The sequence below is a fragment of the Bicyclus anynana genome, chromosome 9, assembly GCF_947172395.1.
Source record: "Bicyclus anynana chromosome 9, ilBicAnyn1.1, whole genome shotgun sequence".
Classification (NCBI taxonomy): domain Eukaryota; kingdom Metazoa; phylum Arthropoda; class Insecta; order Lepidoptera; family Nymphalidae; genus Bicyclus; species Bicyclus anynana.
The window spans coordinates 8,345,547-8,362,820 of NC_069091.1; the positions used below are offsets into that span (position 1 = coordinate 8,345,547).

At 35.9% G+C, this 17,274-nt stretch overlaps 1 protein-coding gene across 2 annotated transcripts in view; it reads left to right on the forward strand.

Moving 5' to 3' along the window:
* The window catches only part of LOC112045022 (protein numb), a 64,056-nt gene that overhangs the window by 3,096 nt on the left and 43,686 nt on the right, over positions 1 to 17,274 (forward strand). The window contains exon 1 of one of the 2 annotated variants that reach the window (XM_024081072.2): positions 13,173 to 13,391. The exons of the other annotated variant lie outside the window; for it this stretch is intronic. The gene's annotated coding sequence lies outside the window, so the exon portion shown is untranslated. Of the gene's footprint in view, positions 1 to 13,172; positions 13,392 to 17,274 lie in introns of those variants that run through there. 2 annotated transcript variants of the gene reach the window in all.

The following is a 17,274-nucleotide window of genomic DNA, read 5'->3' on the forward strand; positions in this document are numbered from 1 at the left end:
GATTTGTCATCACTTGTAACACATTTCTCTTTATTCATGTTGTGGCTTGTGTTTTTACACTTCCAAAATGACAACGAAGGCATAATTAAGGGATTAAAATAAAAAAAAAACAGTAAATATTTTATTGTAAGCATGCGCTTGTTACGTACTAAGATAAGATGTGCGTGTACGTCTTTGGGTAATGTCATAAATTTATGCGTTCTTTCACAGAAAACATGTTCTTCGTATGGAGGGGCTCATCTAACGATTTATATCGATGCATGCCGGGTTACATTGAAAACACAGACACTCAACACACATCACTCGTTCTATTCTATCTTCACAATTCGTTAACAGCTTAGCTTAGGTTCGTTGATGTTCGAAAATCCGAATAACACGCTAGACGAGTCTTAAAAGCATGGCTCACACAGAATAAACTCAGACATAAAAGGTCCAACAAGCTTGGTGGCTTTAATTTTCTGAAATCAGTCGATTTAGAAATTGAAAATTCGATTGAAAACTCGTCTGGTCGTATTATAAATATGCATGTAACGTATTACGTGCAGTTAAATAAGTATACATATAATACCTACTCGTACTTAATAATAAATTAACAAAGTGGGAGTTAACACCTACATTGAATATATGCCGCTATTCATTACACAATTTATTGTCAAAGTTCCATTTATTGTAAAATCCCACACAAACTTGCACACAGTCGAACTTATAGACACTCACTCGTATCGTATGTTAAAATAGCAATCCTCATCATCATCATCATCATCATCATCATCATCATCACACTTCAAATTAAACACAACACTCTTCCGGTCTTGAGATATATTTCAAGTTAAATGTCGTTGAGGTGGGTCCTTTCCTGATATATTTTTTTAATGTCGGTCTTTCAAAGATTTTGTTTAATCAATGACAAATTCGTCCTTGACTGCGATCTCTTGATGTTAAATGACGATGCGGTCTAAACGTAGGCGTCCACATATTCGCATCGTACGTATCGGATGCATCGCATCAAACGGATATTATTTTACGGTAGATATAATCCGTTCGATGCGGATCAGTGGACGCACTTGTATGACTTTCTATACAAAGAATACTACAATCCGTTTGATGCGATGCGTCCTACACGTACGATGCGGATCGGTGGACGCCTACCATAAGATGGAAGCAGGCTTGTATAATTTAATCTATGTCTACTCATTTTGCGAAGAATTTTCCTTTAAATCCTTTCCTCCTCGAGATTCATTGAGGAATGTCCAAAGCACAAATCAAGCAAATCTTTCTTATGCACATTACCTTGCCTTCTTGGATCAATCTAAGAAATTATAGAGAGTCATCTTTCTTTGTAAAATTAGTACATTTGAGAAAACATATCTACTAATAGCCTACCATATAAGCAGCTAGTTCTGAGGTTGAGAAGTAAGATATGTGAAAATGATCTCGTGTTACTTTTATTTACAGCTGAACTATGGAAATATGGAAATGGCTTTTGAATTTTTATAACTAGAACATATTTCATTGTATGTAGAAAGGTTGATACAAAGAGAAGAGAGGCGAGACGGATTGTCTGCAACATTGTTTTGAATTTTGGAAGCAATCCAAGTAAAAATACACCCACTCAATATACACAGAGGTTATTATTAGCACGAAACGTAAAATCAAAGTCTACTTCTAGATATTTTACTTAGACGGTATTATTACAGATATTTTTTTATTAACAATCTGTTTTTAACAAAATATTGGTAAAATGGTTTTCTATACGCAAAACTCGGAGAACGGTACAATCAATTAAGTTAATATTTTTGTTTGTATTTTCATTAAGGCACAGGGAACTGAAAGGTTCAAGTGCAAAGAAAAAACGTGAAAGTTGCGAGAAAAAAAAACAACACTTTTCTTTTATCATACAAACCAAAGACGAATCCTATTTCCCTATAGTCACACCATAATTATTATTAGATTTATTTAAGTATGGAACGAGAAGCCCATTTCAAACCGAACCAAGTCGCAACAAAAGCCTTCAATTTGTACACTTCGGTTAAATTACAAATAAAATAAATTATTATTTATTGTTATAAACCAAATTTAAAACTCAAACATACTTTGCAAGAATATGAACATACTTAAAACCGGTATTGGGAGACTTGCATTGTTATCTGTCTTCCGTCAAGATATAAGATTTTCTTAATTGAATAAAACTTCTCATCAAGATCATAATGGTCTTCCGGGAGTTAATTTATTGCGCGGCTTACAGGAGAAACTATTTGTCTAGCTTATTATTTTACAATACGTTGAAAAAAAATCTCAGTTTCTCTTTCTCAGCGTCTGAAATGATACTTTCATAGATATAATTGCGAGATAAGGTTGCGTCTTTATAATTATGTTATGTATATCTCAAAACGACGTAACCATTTGCTTTTATCTGTTGTTTTGTTAGCTTTATTTTGTAAATACTTAAAACTGTGTGTACTTCTAGATGCAATAACTAACCCTTGCTTTTCGTTGTATTTACGTGGGTATATTTGGATGGAAAAGCTGTGCTAACACCCGAGTTCACCGACTTTCATTTAAACGGCGGTACAGAATCGGTCCGTCAAATATTAAACGTAGTTTGAACAACGAGCCTTTTTTTCCTGTTCACTAGAAGCTTTTTGACTCTGATTTGTAAACTGAGCGATTGAGAACGGCGTGTGAGCGATTTATGAAGAATTTATTTATTATCAATAATAGCATTGCCAATTTGCGAAGAATTCCCCAAATGGCGGTTTTTTTTTGGGAAATTGACATAATATGTTCTTTTTCTTTCTTTTTTCTTTTTCTTTCTTGTTTCTTTCCCCAATTTGGGGAGTTTCCGCTTCGATCGTAGGAAAAAATACGTATTAAAACTTCTGGGGGTTGAAAATGGGGACGAATAACCGAATGATTACAAATATACTCGAGTAGGATCTCAAACGAAAGCGCACTGAAAGATAATATTGATGACTTGATCGAGAGTGTAATTAATAATTTTATGACCTTCGAGGATTTACAAAATTTTAAATTTTATGTTATTTCTTCATGAGATATCTTGTTAAGCGCATCCTTGGGCTACTGGAGTTTTAAGTAGAATGGCTTTGCGGGCTTGCTTTCCACATTATGTAGTTTATACCTAGGTACATTAGCAATGTGTATTATCTTTTCAACACGTGCTAGCAATTTTATCGCGCAATTTACAAATACTACTTCATTTTTAATCTAATTGGGTCAATTGAAAAAATCGTCGATTTTCCCGACCTTTACCCACATAAAAACTAGACAAGGCCACCCACGTGGAAATAATTTTTATTTATTATAATTAACTCAACAAAACCGAAAAAGTGGTCTATTAGTTTATAATATTAACCTGATCAAATAATCAGATAAACACACACTCAAATTATATACTTTCTTTTTTAATTATTATTTAATGCAACGATTTGGCTTCCTTACGATTTTAATAGAAACTGATGATACTCGTATATAAAATTTTATGATGTTGATAGTCAATATTCGTCGTGTCAATTGATGGACGTCCAATGTGGACATTTATATGTATACAGTCGTAAAACAATGTTCAGGCAACTAACATACCATAAATTGTACTATAATATATGCTTACCTACGATAATTATGGTAGCTATTTTATGCCAATGCTGTTATGTTTAGTTACTAAGATATACTTGTCCTGTCTATAAAAGATTAAAAAAAATAACATTTAGTGTAGTATAAAATATCTTGTATAGAGACCATTAATTAATTATTATCAGCCCATTGTAATGACTTACTTCAGAGCTTGGTCTCCCTTATCTAGAGGGGTTAGCTTTAGCTTAGACCCACCACGGTGAGTCAATGCGAATTGGGGTAATATTTTTTTCATTCTTTACAAATTAGCCCATGACTACAATCTCACCTGATGGTAAGTGATGATGCAATCTAAGATGGAAGCAGGCTAACTTGTTAGGAGTAGGGTTAAATCGGTGTGGATTTAACCCTACTCCTAACAAGTTAGCCTTTCAGTTTGTACACGACATCGTACCGGAACGCTAAATCGCTTGGTGGGACGTCTTTGTCGGTAGGGTGGTAACTAGCCACGGCCGAAGCTTTCCACCAACCAAAATAATGGATCTGATCTGAATGGATGGAATGGATGGATGGATCAAATGGTTATTAACCGATGTTAATGATAACGACCCAGACTGACGGCACAACGTGTTCTCCGAGGCTCAGGGTGTAACAACTCAGGCCCAAATCAGGGCTGAGAATATTTACTGTAAATTTTTTAGATGAAAGAATAGCCGTTAGGTATTTCATAGCCCTACGCAGAACTACCAGACGTGCTGATCTGACGCCACAAAAACCTCTATACTAATGCGGCATTCAACCATTGACGAAAAGCATTCGGTGCCTTCAATTTTCGATCAGAATTTAGAATTTCGTGTCTCACCTATTTCAAAGTCAACCGAAACATGACCTTTACCGATAGTCAAATTCATACGTTTACATTTCAAGTTTCTGTGAACCGTGCAACTACATACAAGTAGTAGGTACTACATATGCCTAACAGTTTATTTAATACCTCTTGCACATGTTCAGTACGTGCATAATTTTGTCTTATCACTTCATAGCATATATTTACTCAAACTAAAGATAAGTAACACTTATTGTAACTGTAATAAGCAGCTAAATATTATTACTGCCTCGTTGGTCCAGTGTTTTTCAGATAGCATGGGTATGGTGACAATAACCTGTATAACGTTCATAATACGGACTACTATCGTGAATCGCGGCAAACTTTCAAGAGTGAATCGAACTGTCGCCCGCTGCCGCACCATCCTACATGAAACGAACTGTAGCCTTTATTTTTTTGGATCATGATGTATAGGGGTCCTTGGTCAGTCTATGAAATACTGAGCATTTCTGTCTTCTAAGAAGTGGCGTAGCATGCCTTGGATCCCGTTTCAGTATTTGTTGGGGGGCCAAAATAGGCCTAGAAGAAAGATGTCTAACAAAAGAATAAAAAAATATTTATTGATTACTGATAACTTATCACTTACTCGTAGAAGTCGGCTTAGAATTACAATTCAAATACACACTATACTTGCCTTTTTATAGCAAACTGATTTATTAAATCATCTATAAGTAGCTGAAAACAATTTGAGTTTTTCTACAACCCAAATTAGGGGCCTTTGTAGTGTCTTGGGGCTCGTGTTATTGATATGGCGTGGTAGCTACGCTCCTGCTTCTAAGGTTCAGTAAAAAAAATTGGACCGGAGTTACAAAGAGTAACACCCCCGTGTCTTGGAGAGCTTCAGAGTTCAGTCGTCGATCATTATTCATTTATATTTATCTAGTAAGGCTTTTAGTTAATTAAGTCACTATTATCCTAAAACCGCCAATCATTATTGGAGTAGCATAGTGGAATATTAAGGGCAGCCTTATAAGTATCTGGCAAGGCGCATAGTGGCTCATTTTTCAACCGACGAAAAACGGAGAGAATGCGGAATGATTATCAATTCGACGCGTATATTATTTTTATGTATGAACACGCATAACTTTTTACTGAGTGGTCCGATTATGATTCTTTTTTTATTGGAAAGGGCATAACTTCGTAGTTGGCCCCATATCAAATTGAAATATAAGTTTCTACCCTTTGGGTGGGAAAAAAGAGGTGATAATATATTCATCAATCTCAGAGACTAAAGTTGATTTCTGAGTATTATTACTAACAGAAACGATTGACTGAACTTTTAATATTTACATTGGTGTATCTAGAATTATTTCCTGGGATGGGCCTGGGGTGGGCTACACTGAACAGAGTCGACACTCGTTATAAAAATTTCGTCAGCAATATTTGTGGACGCAGACCTCTGAAACGGCTCAACTTATTATCTTTTCTTTGTATCTATGCTATGTATCAGAAAAGGTCTTGATATTTTTTTTTTAAATCTTTATTACGTATAGGTTTTTATTTATTATAAGTTGTAATTGTTATTACTTGATATTTTTAATGATATGTTGTGTAAATTATTAGTATTTCGGCGTCCATCATAGAATTTAAAATTGGTAGCTCAGTATCCTAGGGTTGGCACTGGACTATTCTAGGGTGGGCCCGGCCCACCCGCTATATACGCCTGTGAATATTTAGTTAAAAGTTAGTTACTGTAAGTAACATACAATAAGTCTATTTATTTATTTGATATCTGGCGTTGGGAAAAAGTTATCAAAGGAACTTGAATTCCTCGCGGATCGGGAATCCACTTGTACTCGTATAAAATAAAATATTCACTTTCGAATGTGACGTTTGTATTGCTGAACTAAAGTAAGGGCCCTAAGCCATTAAGTAAATGTCTTTTGGACGTGAAACTTTACGAAAAAGCTTTTAAATTCGTTTACATCTAGTAGTATTGCTGTACATTATACACGCGCTTTTAAAAAAAGCCATGTTGGTGTATTTAATCGGAAGCCTAACGAGACGTACCAGCAACAAACGGAGTTCTTTTTCAAAATTATAATTCACTTTTACAAATAAACCGTGATAGCCCAGTAGATATGACCTCTTCCTTTGATTTGGAGGGCGTAGTTTCGAATCAGGTCCGAGGCATGCACCTCCAACTTTTTAGTTATTGTGCAATTTAAGAAATTAAATATACGCTATCTATGATGTCTATGGTGAAGAAAAAGCATCGTGAGGAAACCTGCATACCTAAGAATTTTCTTAATAATCTACGTATGTGAAGTCTGCCAAATGACTATTGCCCTAATGCCTCACATTCCGAGAGGAAACTCGTGCTCAACAGTGAGCCGAAAATGGGTTGCTAATGATGATGATTAATTCACTTATAATATTTACAACACACTGTATTCCAGTGTAAAAGTTAGCAGATTTTTATTTTAAATAAACATCCTGTATAAACTGAAATGCAATTTAAGTGGAATTGTACGTCGACAGCATTGTCGGAGCTTACAATAGGAAAACATTTTATAACCGTAACTTAGTTATGAATGCACCAGAGTCAACCTTCGCGCTCTTACTTCGTTTATCAGTTCAACAAACTTACAGAGCAAACGTCTTTATTTCTCACTAAAAGTTAACATAAACATGCTCAGTGTACACAGCTTTCTTATCTGTATGCTCGTACTAGCTGACGTCGCGCGGTTACACCCGCGTGGTTCTCGTTCCCGTATGAATACAGGGATAATATATAGCCTAAAACCTTTCTCGATAAATGGGCTATCTAATACTGAAAGAATTTTCCAAATCGGAAAAGTAGTTCCTGAGATTAGCGCGTTTAATCAATCAAACAAACAAACAAACTCTTCAGCTTTATACATATAGAATAGCGGACGCCCGCGACTTCGTCCGCGTAAATTTCGATGTCAACTTTACTACTACCCCTACCCTACCCCTACCCTACCCCTACCCTACCCAACCCCTACCCCTACCCTACTCTACCCCTACCCCCACCCTACCCCTACCCTACCCGTACCTTACCTATACCCTACCCCCATCCGACCCCTACCCTCCCCGTACCCTATCCCTTTCCTACCCCTATCCCACCCGTACCCCTATCTCACGCCTATCCTACCTCTACCCTACCACTTCCCTATCCTACCCGTACCTCTACCTTACCACTACCCTACCTCTACCCCTACCCTACCACTACCCTAAACCCGGCCCTAAACCTACCCTACCCCTACGCTTCCCTACCCGTACCCTACCCTACCCTACCCTGTAACTTCTCTATCTTACTCCTACCCTTAGCAAAATCGGTCCAGACCTTCGAGAGTGGTGGTATGACCAAGAGAAATAGAGACAGACCTCTATGCTAATAATATAAAGAGGTAAAGTTCGTGTGGTTGTAGGAGGTAATCTCTGGATCTACTGGACCGATTTGGAAAATATTATACCAATAGAAAGCTACGTTATTTGCGAGTGTCATAGGCTATGTTTGATCCCCATATTCTCACGGGAACGGGAACTACGTAAATGAAAGCGCGGGGCGTCATATAGCGGAATTTTTGCGTCTTTTAGAAATTTTGTATTATCTCCGAAACTATTTAAGTAATTAACATACTGTAAAAGGCAAATCTTATCTCCATAATATTCTTGTGATTATTAAATAATTTATTTTAATAAGGATTAAAGTTTAGTTGTATAAATAACTAGCGGACGCCCGCGACTTCGTCCGCGTAAATTTCGATATCTTACTCCTACCCTTAGCAAAATCGGTCCAGTCCTTCGAGAGTGGTGGTATGACCAAGAGAAATAGAGACTTCTATGCTAATAATATAAAAAGGTAAGTTCTTGTGGTTGTAGGAGGTAATCTCTGGATCTACTGGACCGATTTGGAAAATTGTTTTACCAATAGAAAGCTACGTTATTTGCGAGTGTCATAGGCTATGTTTGATCCCCATATTCACACGGAAACGGGAACTACGTAAATGAAAGCGCCGGGCGTCATATAGCGGAATTTCTGCGTCTTTTAGAAATTTTGTATTATCTCCGAAACTATTTAAGTAATTAACATACTGTAAAGGGCAAATCTTATCTCCATAATATCCTTGTGATTATTAAATAATTTATTTTAATAAGGACTAAAGTTTAGTTGTATAAATAATGACGTAAACCTAAATATATAAAATTAATAATTTTTAAAACACAAAAGGTACTATATCTGCTGATATATAGAAGATAGATATATGGTGTCGCGGACTTTTTTGTAGAACTTTTAAAGATACATAAAGTCTCCATACATTAATTTCAATTTTACACAATAGTTAAGGCAGCGCATGCGAATAAGTCTGTTTAAGAGGATTTTCAGTCCGACCTGTATGACAAAAACTGTGTTAACTCGGCTAATATATATGATACCAATATAAAATATAGCCTATAGCACTCCCCGATAATGTAGCATTCTACCGGTAAAAGATTTTTTAAAATCGGACCAGTAGTTCCGAAGATTACCCCATTTAAAAAATGTGACAAACTTACAAACTTACAAACTTTACCTCTTTATAATATTAGTATAGATTAGTATAGATGACATAAACCTAAGCATATAAAATTAATAATTTTTAAAACACAAAAGGTACTATATCTGCTAATATATAGAAGATAGATATATGGTGTCGCGGACTTTTTTGTAGAACTTTTAAAGATACATAAAGTCTCCATACATTAATTTCAATTTTACACAATAGTTAAGGCAGCGCATGCGAATAAGTCTGTTTAAGAGGATTTTCAGTCCGACCTGTATGACAAAAACTGTGATAACTCGGCTAATATATATGATACCAATATAAAATATAGCCTATAGCACTCCCCGATAATGTAGCATTTTACTGGTGAAAGAATTTTTAAAATCGGACCAGTGGTTCCGAAGATTACCCCATTTAAAAAATGTGACAAACTTACAAACTTTACCTCTTTATAATATTAGTATAGATATAGATTTTACTGTAACCTAGTAGTGGTAGAGCTTTATATGACAGAGCTCATCCGGGAACGCATTACCGCTAACATTTTTTTGCCGCTAAGCAAGATCCGATCTCTACCTCAGATTCCGGAGGGTGTGGGTTCGAATCCGGTCCGGAGCATGCACCTCCAACTTTTCAGTTGTGTGCATTTTAAGAAATTAAATATCACGTGTCTCAAACGGTGAAGGAAAAACATCTTAATTCTCTGCGTGTGTGAAGTCTGCCAATCCGCATTGGGCCAGCGTAGTGGACTATTGGCCTAACCTCTCTCATTCTGAGAGGAGACTCGTGCTCAGCACTTCATCACGTGACCGGTCGATAACGAATGTCACTCCCATACACTTTTTATTTTTGAAGCGTTTGCGATTGTAGAAAGAGAATCGATATTGCCACATGGCTACAGGTCTTGACTTGAGTTGTTAGATAATTTTAGTAACGCCAACTCAGTTATTTCTACACCTAATTATAACTCCGTATTTCAATAGGCTGTCATGAATTCATAAATAATAATTAACGTGTAATTCATCTATGTATCCACCCACTACACCATCCTGCATTTTGATTCATACTTATTATAATTATGTAACTTTACAATAGGTAGGTGTTTCATTCATAACGCGTATGGAAACTTTTTTTGTTTTTTTTTTTTTTATATTCTCTACAAGTTAGCCCTTGACTACAATCTCGCTTGATGGTAAGTGATGATGCAATCTAAGATGGAAGCGGGCTAACTTGTTAGGAGTAGGATAAAATCCACACCACTTTCGGTTTCTACACGACATCGCACCGGAACGCTAAATCGTTTTCGCTCGCAGACCTGGACCAATTAAGAAAACCTCAATTTGCCCAGCCGGGGAGAGAACCCAGGACCTCCGTCTTGTAAATCCACCGCGCACACCACTGCGCCACGGAGACCGACAACTTTAACTTTATTTTACAATTTTTATTCATTTAGTTAGCTTATCGAGCCGTGAATAGCCGTGATAGCCCAGTGGATATGACCTCTGCCTCAGATTCCGGAGGGCGTAGGTTCATGTTCGGGGGGCATGTACCTCCAACTTTTCACTAATGTGTGTGTCTTAACCGATAAAGAAAAAACATCGTGAGAAAACCTGTATACCTGAGAATTTTCTTAATTCTCTGCGTGTGTGAAGTCTGCCAATCCGCATTGGGCCAGCGTGGTGGACTATTGACCTAGCCCCTATTATTCTGAGAGGAGTCTCGTGCTCAGCAGTGAGCCGAATATGGGTTCATAATGAGCATAACGAATTTGGAACAATGTTCTTGAATTAATAAATAGTGTCAATCAATGTGGATTGGCGTATCTAGTGGTACTACCACAAAAATATTTTTAAAGAACTTTATAGTTCTCTGAAATATTTCAATAAATTCTTGTATAGTGTCGAAATATTTTAGTAACTTCTTTTAAGGTTAGTTAATTGAATAAAATTCACCGTGGAAGTGATTTTAGTGTAACACTTAAAGTCAGATTTGTATGAGGTGTTGAAACAATCGAGTAACTTCTTCTTTTGATGATTAATTAACTTTAACTAAGTTAGGCGTGGAAAAGGACCGTATCTTAATTGGTCAAAGCACTTCAGACAGTCAGAGAAATATTGAATCTAATCTGTTTTAAAGTAATTTGCTGCAACGCTCAATACATTAATAAGAATCATCATCATCATCATATCAGCCGATGGACGTCCACTGCAGCACATAGGCCTTTTGTAGGGACTTCCAAACATCACGATACTGAGCCACCTGCATCCAGCGAATAAATAAATAAATATACTTAAACAATACACATCAGTATCTAGCCCCAAAGTAAGCATACAGAGTAGCTTGTGTTATGGATGCTAAGATAGTTGATATTATAATATTAATATACAATTATATACTACATATAAATACTTATATAATGTATAAATACACACAGACACTGGAAAACACTCATGCTCATCACACAAATATTTTCCAGTTGTGGGAATCGAACCCACGGCCGTGGATGCAGAAAGCAGGGTCACTACCCACTGCGCCACGCGGCCGTCATCCCTGCGACTCGCTTGATGTCGTCAGTCCACCTGGTGGGGGGTCGGCCAACACTGCGCTTACTAGTGCGAGGTCGCCATTCCAGCATTTTGAGACCCCAACGTCCATCGGCTCTTCGAAATATGTGCCCCGCCCATTACCACTTCAGCTTCGCAAATCGTTGAGCTATGTCGGTCACTTTGGTTCTTCTGCGGATCTCCTCATTTCTGATTCGATCACGCAGAGATACTCCTAACATAGCTCGTTCCATTGCCCGCTGTGTGACTCTGAGCCATTTTAATAATAATCCTAATATATTAATATTATAAACGCGAAAGTTTGTATGGATGTTTGGATGTATGTTTGTATGTTTGTTACTCGTTAAAGCCGCTACTACTGAAGCGATTTGGCTAAAATTTGGAATGGAAATGGATTTTACTCTGGATTAACACATAGGCTACTTTTTATTCCGAAAAAATCCGTGGTTTCCGGAGATTTGCGAAAACTGATGATTTAAATGATATGAACGTTTGTTACTCTTTCACGCCTCGACTACTTAACCGAATTAGCTGAAATTTGGTATTGAGATATATTATAGCATGGATTAACACATAGGCTTTTTATCCCGGAAAAATCCATGGTTCCCGAGGGATTTGTGAAAAACTAAATTCCACGCGGACGAAGTCGCGGGCGTCCGCTAGTACATTAATATAAAAGAAATAACTAAGTTTGAATACTGTCTGGATATTATCGTTGAAGATTATAAAATGTTAGACTTAAAAATGAAAAAAAAAATACGTTTGTAGTCGGTTTTATGTAAATACCTCATCTTTCCGACCAAACCTGTTGTAGAATCACCTCATTTAGAAGTGCTCTTAAGACTCTTGTACAAAATTTTATTAATAAGAATAAAATCCATACATGCTAACTAATCATATACGAGTGCTTGCACTTAAGCTATTTTAAGTATTACCAATGGAAAGCTACAATATCAGCGAGTAACATAGGCTGTAATTTATCCTCATATGCCCACGGGAACAATAACTACACTGGTAGAACCGCGCAGCGTCCGCTAGTTGAATTATTGTTATATTCGGAACAACACATTTAAAGTTAAGAACTAGGCTTTCGAATAATTTAAAAGTCTATCTAGACATATAAAAGTCTATATAGTCTATATAGACATTTGTATATTAGAGAAGATATAGACAGCCACTGTTCATGATAAGCTTAAGTCAGGCATTGACGGTCAATTATTCTCACGTTTTTTCAGCGCAAACGGCAGCGAACACGTTTCATAAGTTGAGCCGTCATGAACGCAGCGACCAATACACGATCAGTTATAGTCGTGGGTGCTGCAGCAACGTGAGAATAATTGATCGTCAATGGCGTGCATAAAGTGCTTTGTGTGTTATCTTCGTGAATATTTTTTTTTTATATTTGGTATTGTTTAACAATAAAAATAAAGATTTTTTTAATGTTTCATAATAAAAATAAAGACGTAGAGATGCAAAGAAAACACGTACCTATGTAGCTAGTGTTTTTATAGCTCGAGAAGGTATAACCTTCATCAGTATCTGAGGTGTCGAAACGTTCGCGAGTTGTTCCGTGTGAATCAGAGTGTGCTGGTGTTCTGACTGTTCGCTCGCCTGAAATAGTCAGTGCATTGGAGTAATTAGCAACGTCTACACCACTAGCTCGCCTACTCGACTCTTAGCACTTGGCAGACAACTGGCTACCAATTTGAAACACATTGCGTGCGCAGATACTTGTTATATTATACAACTGTGTGATAAAGTGATCTAAACGAATACTTTGTGTTTCTAGGGCGTGTGCTTTGTGTGTTTGTGTGAAGTGTTTAAAAAGGAAGTATTTTCGTAAGTAGCATTTTACTGGCCATGTGTTTTATACAGATAACAGACTGCTTTTGAGTGTTTATGATTGTAATCGGCGAGCAAAAAATGAGTAGATTTGTTCTAAATGAATACTCTATCGTGTTAGCATTTAAGTACATTTTTCTTTGTTACTAGCCCCGCAGTTTCACCCGCATCGTTCCTGTTCCTGTGAGAATACGGCGATAAAATATAGCCTATGACACTCAGAAATAACGTGGCTTTCTAGTGGTAAAAGAATTTTCAAAATCGCGTCTGTAGATCCAGAGATTACCTTACAATACCACGAATATTACCTCTTTATATTTATTTATTATAGTATAGAAGTATGGATTAATATAATCATATCACAGATGTTGAGGATTAACAGTATTGTCATTATCTTAGGTTTGAGGTAGGTACTTTTAGTCGAACTCCTATTATAACTCGTGCGCATTCACTTGACACCTGGCTACCAAACAACCAAACAAACACAGTACAAACATCATCCAAGCCAGGTGTCTAGTTATACCGCACGAGCTGTAATTATTATTATAAGTAGGAATATTTCTGTTAGAGGTTGTTTACTTCAGTTGAGGAAGTTTAAAATTAAATTTGTTCTCGTATAACGTAGGTACCTACCTACAGTAAATAACAGCAAAAGGTAAATTATAACAATGGGGATGATGACTAGGTTTGAATATATTGATTTTTATGATACATTCGGGTAAATAAGGTCAATGTTAACTAATTTATACATAAAAAGCAAAGATTGTCTGGATATTTGCAAAATAAATAAAATTATAAAATTTCAAAATCTATTTAAAATCTTTTATCGTAATTAGATGAAAATTCATACAGTTTTAGCTTCATTACATTAAATGTGACATTTTTTAATATATGAACTATAAGCATAAACGCACAAATAACAAAGATATTAGTAACTTTGTTTGAACGCGCATACAAATCTATCGATCATTACATTGCCTATGACGTCATTATTTCGAGCCATTTTGTATGGGGCGTTTTACAGGGATCCGCGGCAGCCCCGCAAATCTGACTCTTTAAATCCCTGTAGCTCCGAAAGTAATGATCGCAGATACCCTGTTGCCTTTACAAAATTGCTTTACTATTAGTATACTCTTAATTTATATACAATTTAATTTCATTACTGTTATAGAAAAAAACATTAATGACACCTTTAATGTTTTACGTAAAGATTAAATGGGTATTTAGTAAAGAGGTTTTACATATACACTAGCGGACGCCCGCGACTTCGTCCGCGTGGAATTTAGTTTTTCACAAATCCCTCGGGAACCATGAATTTTTCCGGGATAAAAAGTATGTGTTTATCTATGCTAATAATATATCTCAATACCAAATAATCAGCTAATTCGGTTCAGTAGTCGAGGCGTGAAAGAGTAACAAAAATTCATATCATAAAAATCATTAGTTTTCGCAAATCTCGGGAATCCATGGATTTTTTCGGAATAAAAAGTAGCCTATGTGTTAATCCAGAGTAAAATCTATTTACATTATAAATTTCAGCCAAATCGGTTCAGTAGTAGCGGCGTTAAGGAGTAACAAACATCCATACAAACTTTCGCGTTTATAACATTAGTAGGATATTCAAAAGGTTGTATACTCGTAGATGCATATAAAATTTACATCAGTGTAAACTGCGCAAGACGACGTTATTTAAACCTTCTTACAAGGAAGTCAAGTAAAGGGTTGTAGTTAAACAAGTTCTGGTAGGTTAGTTACCACATTACAGACATAACTGCTGTGCGATAAACTCTGCAGTTAACTCTGCTTGGAAAACTATAAGGAAATGTATGAAAATTTATTATAAAACTATATTTTTTTTTCTAAAAATGTCCTTATTATATTTTCAAGTAAAAATGTATGTATGGATGCAATAATGGATTGTATTTAAAACACCAGAGATTATAAACAGGTTATATTCTATAGCAGTGATAGGTTTTAATGTCGTTGACTGCTATATGCTTATTTCGCCAAGCATAAGGTTATGGTATTAAAGCTTATTACAGAGGCTTATTATAGATCATAGAGACTTGACATCTATACCTTGCTTGACAGGTGAAGGATGTATCTAAATAGTAGTTACCTAAGCGATTTTGCGAAGCGACTCGGAATTCAAGAGAGGTGTTATAGTATATAGTCCGTGCAAATCAGACGTGTCCTGGCCACAGGCAGAAGTCCTCCTTTTTTTTTTTAAAAAAGGATGTACTTTTACTTACCAATCAATCCATCCGAATGTAGTACAAGGATATGACCTTTCACAGACGACAGTTTTCCACTTGAAATCAACCGCAGTATTCTGTAATGTTAAAGAGCTGTGACATCGTCGGTTTCCATGGAAACTTTGTTGATAGTGACTTTTTGCTTTTAGCATCCCATACAGCTCAAATTATAATAAAACTTGTCATAGGCGACTACTACATCGACGAATATAAAATAGTGGAATCACATCCCAGACGGGCTCGTCGTCTTTTTCCATCAATTGTCATTATAAATAGAATAATCTTAACTAATATTTTAAAGAGGAAAGAATTGATTGTTTGCACTTAATAGGTTCTGAAACTACTGAAACGATTTGAAAAATTCTTTCACTGTTGAGAAGCTACACTATCCCCGAGTGCTATAAGCTAAAATAATCCCCGTATTTCCAATTTCCTACGGGGACTATGCGGGTGAAACCGCGTGGCGTCTGCTAGTATATTACGGATATGAAATATGAACTACGAACAATTATTGATATATTTTATTATTTACAAAGTTAGATGCACACTGCGTTATCTATATGATAATAATAATTAGATGACACATTTGATATAAGTATCTATCAGCTGACAGACATATAAAACAAACATGTGCGTACGTATTTATAGTTATACGAGTATCTACGCGTGAATGAGATCAAATCATTTGCGATGATTTTTTTAATACCTTATTTCTTAGTTAGAACATTAAGTTATTCTGATGTAGCTTATAAATGACTTAATAAACAAATATGCAGTTTAAATACATAATATGAGAAGCAGCATAAATAAATAGATAAGAGAGACATAGATAAAGATATTCCTATGACTCTTCATGTCATGTTCTTTTGGATGACCTTAGATTTTATTATCGTGATTAAGATTATGAAATAATACCAAAATAGCTACGAATATAATATGGTACAAGTACCTATACTTCAAGTTTTGTAATAAAATATTATTTAAAAAAAAATAAGATAGTAAATAAATACAGTGATGGTTTGGAATTAGACGATAAGATAGAGAAAGTTACCTTAAACTCATAAACATCTAGGTTTACTGTATAAGTACATAGCAATACATCTACAACTGAGGATTAATCCCACCAACCTGTAATGGATGAAAGTGGTGCGTTTAAGCTCTAAGTTATAGTCAATCTATACTGGGAAGTCCGTGTGGATTTAGTAGTGATATAAAGTCTAAACATAAAGTGTTTGAAGGTTCAAACAACCTTCCTTCAGTTTTGGTGGGTGTACACAGATCCGCATCGTACGTATCGGACGCATCGAATCAAACGGATCGTCGTATTCTTCATATAGAAAGTCATATGATGCGTCCGATATTTACGATGCGGATATGTGGAGTTGCACACCAATGCGCTGTTTGTCAAACGCTTGTCTTTATACCTTACCAATATATCCAAAGCCAGTCTTGCAAACGTTGACAATCTCTACCACCAAGTAAACCATTATACCATCTATGAAAATATGACCAACTCACTGTGACCAAAAGTGATATAGATTAAGTAATACACACACACCTACGCTACGAATAATATGTAGATATAACCCTGCCGCGTGTAATACTAATTTAGTAACAACTAATGT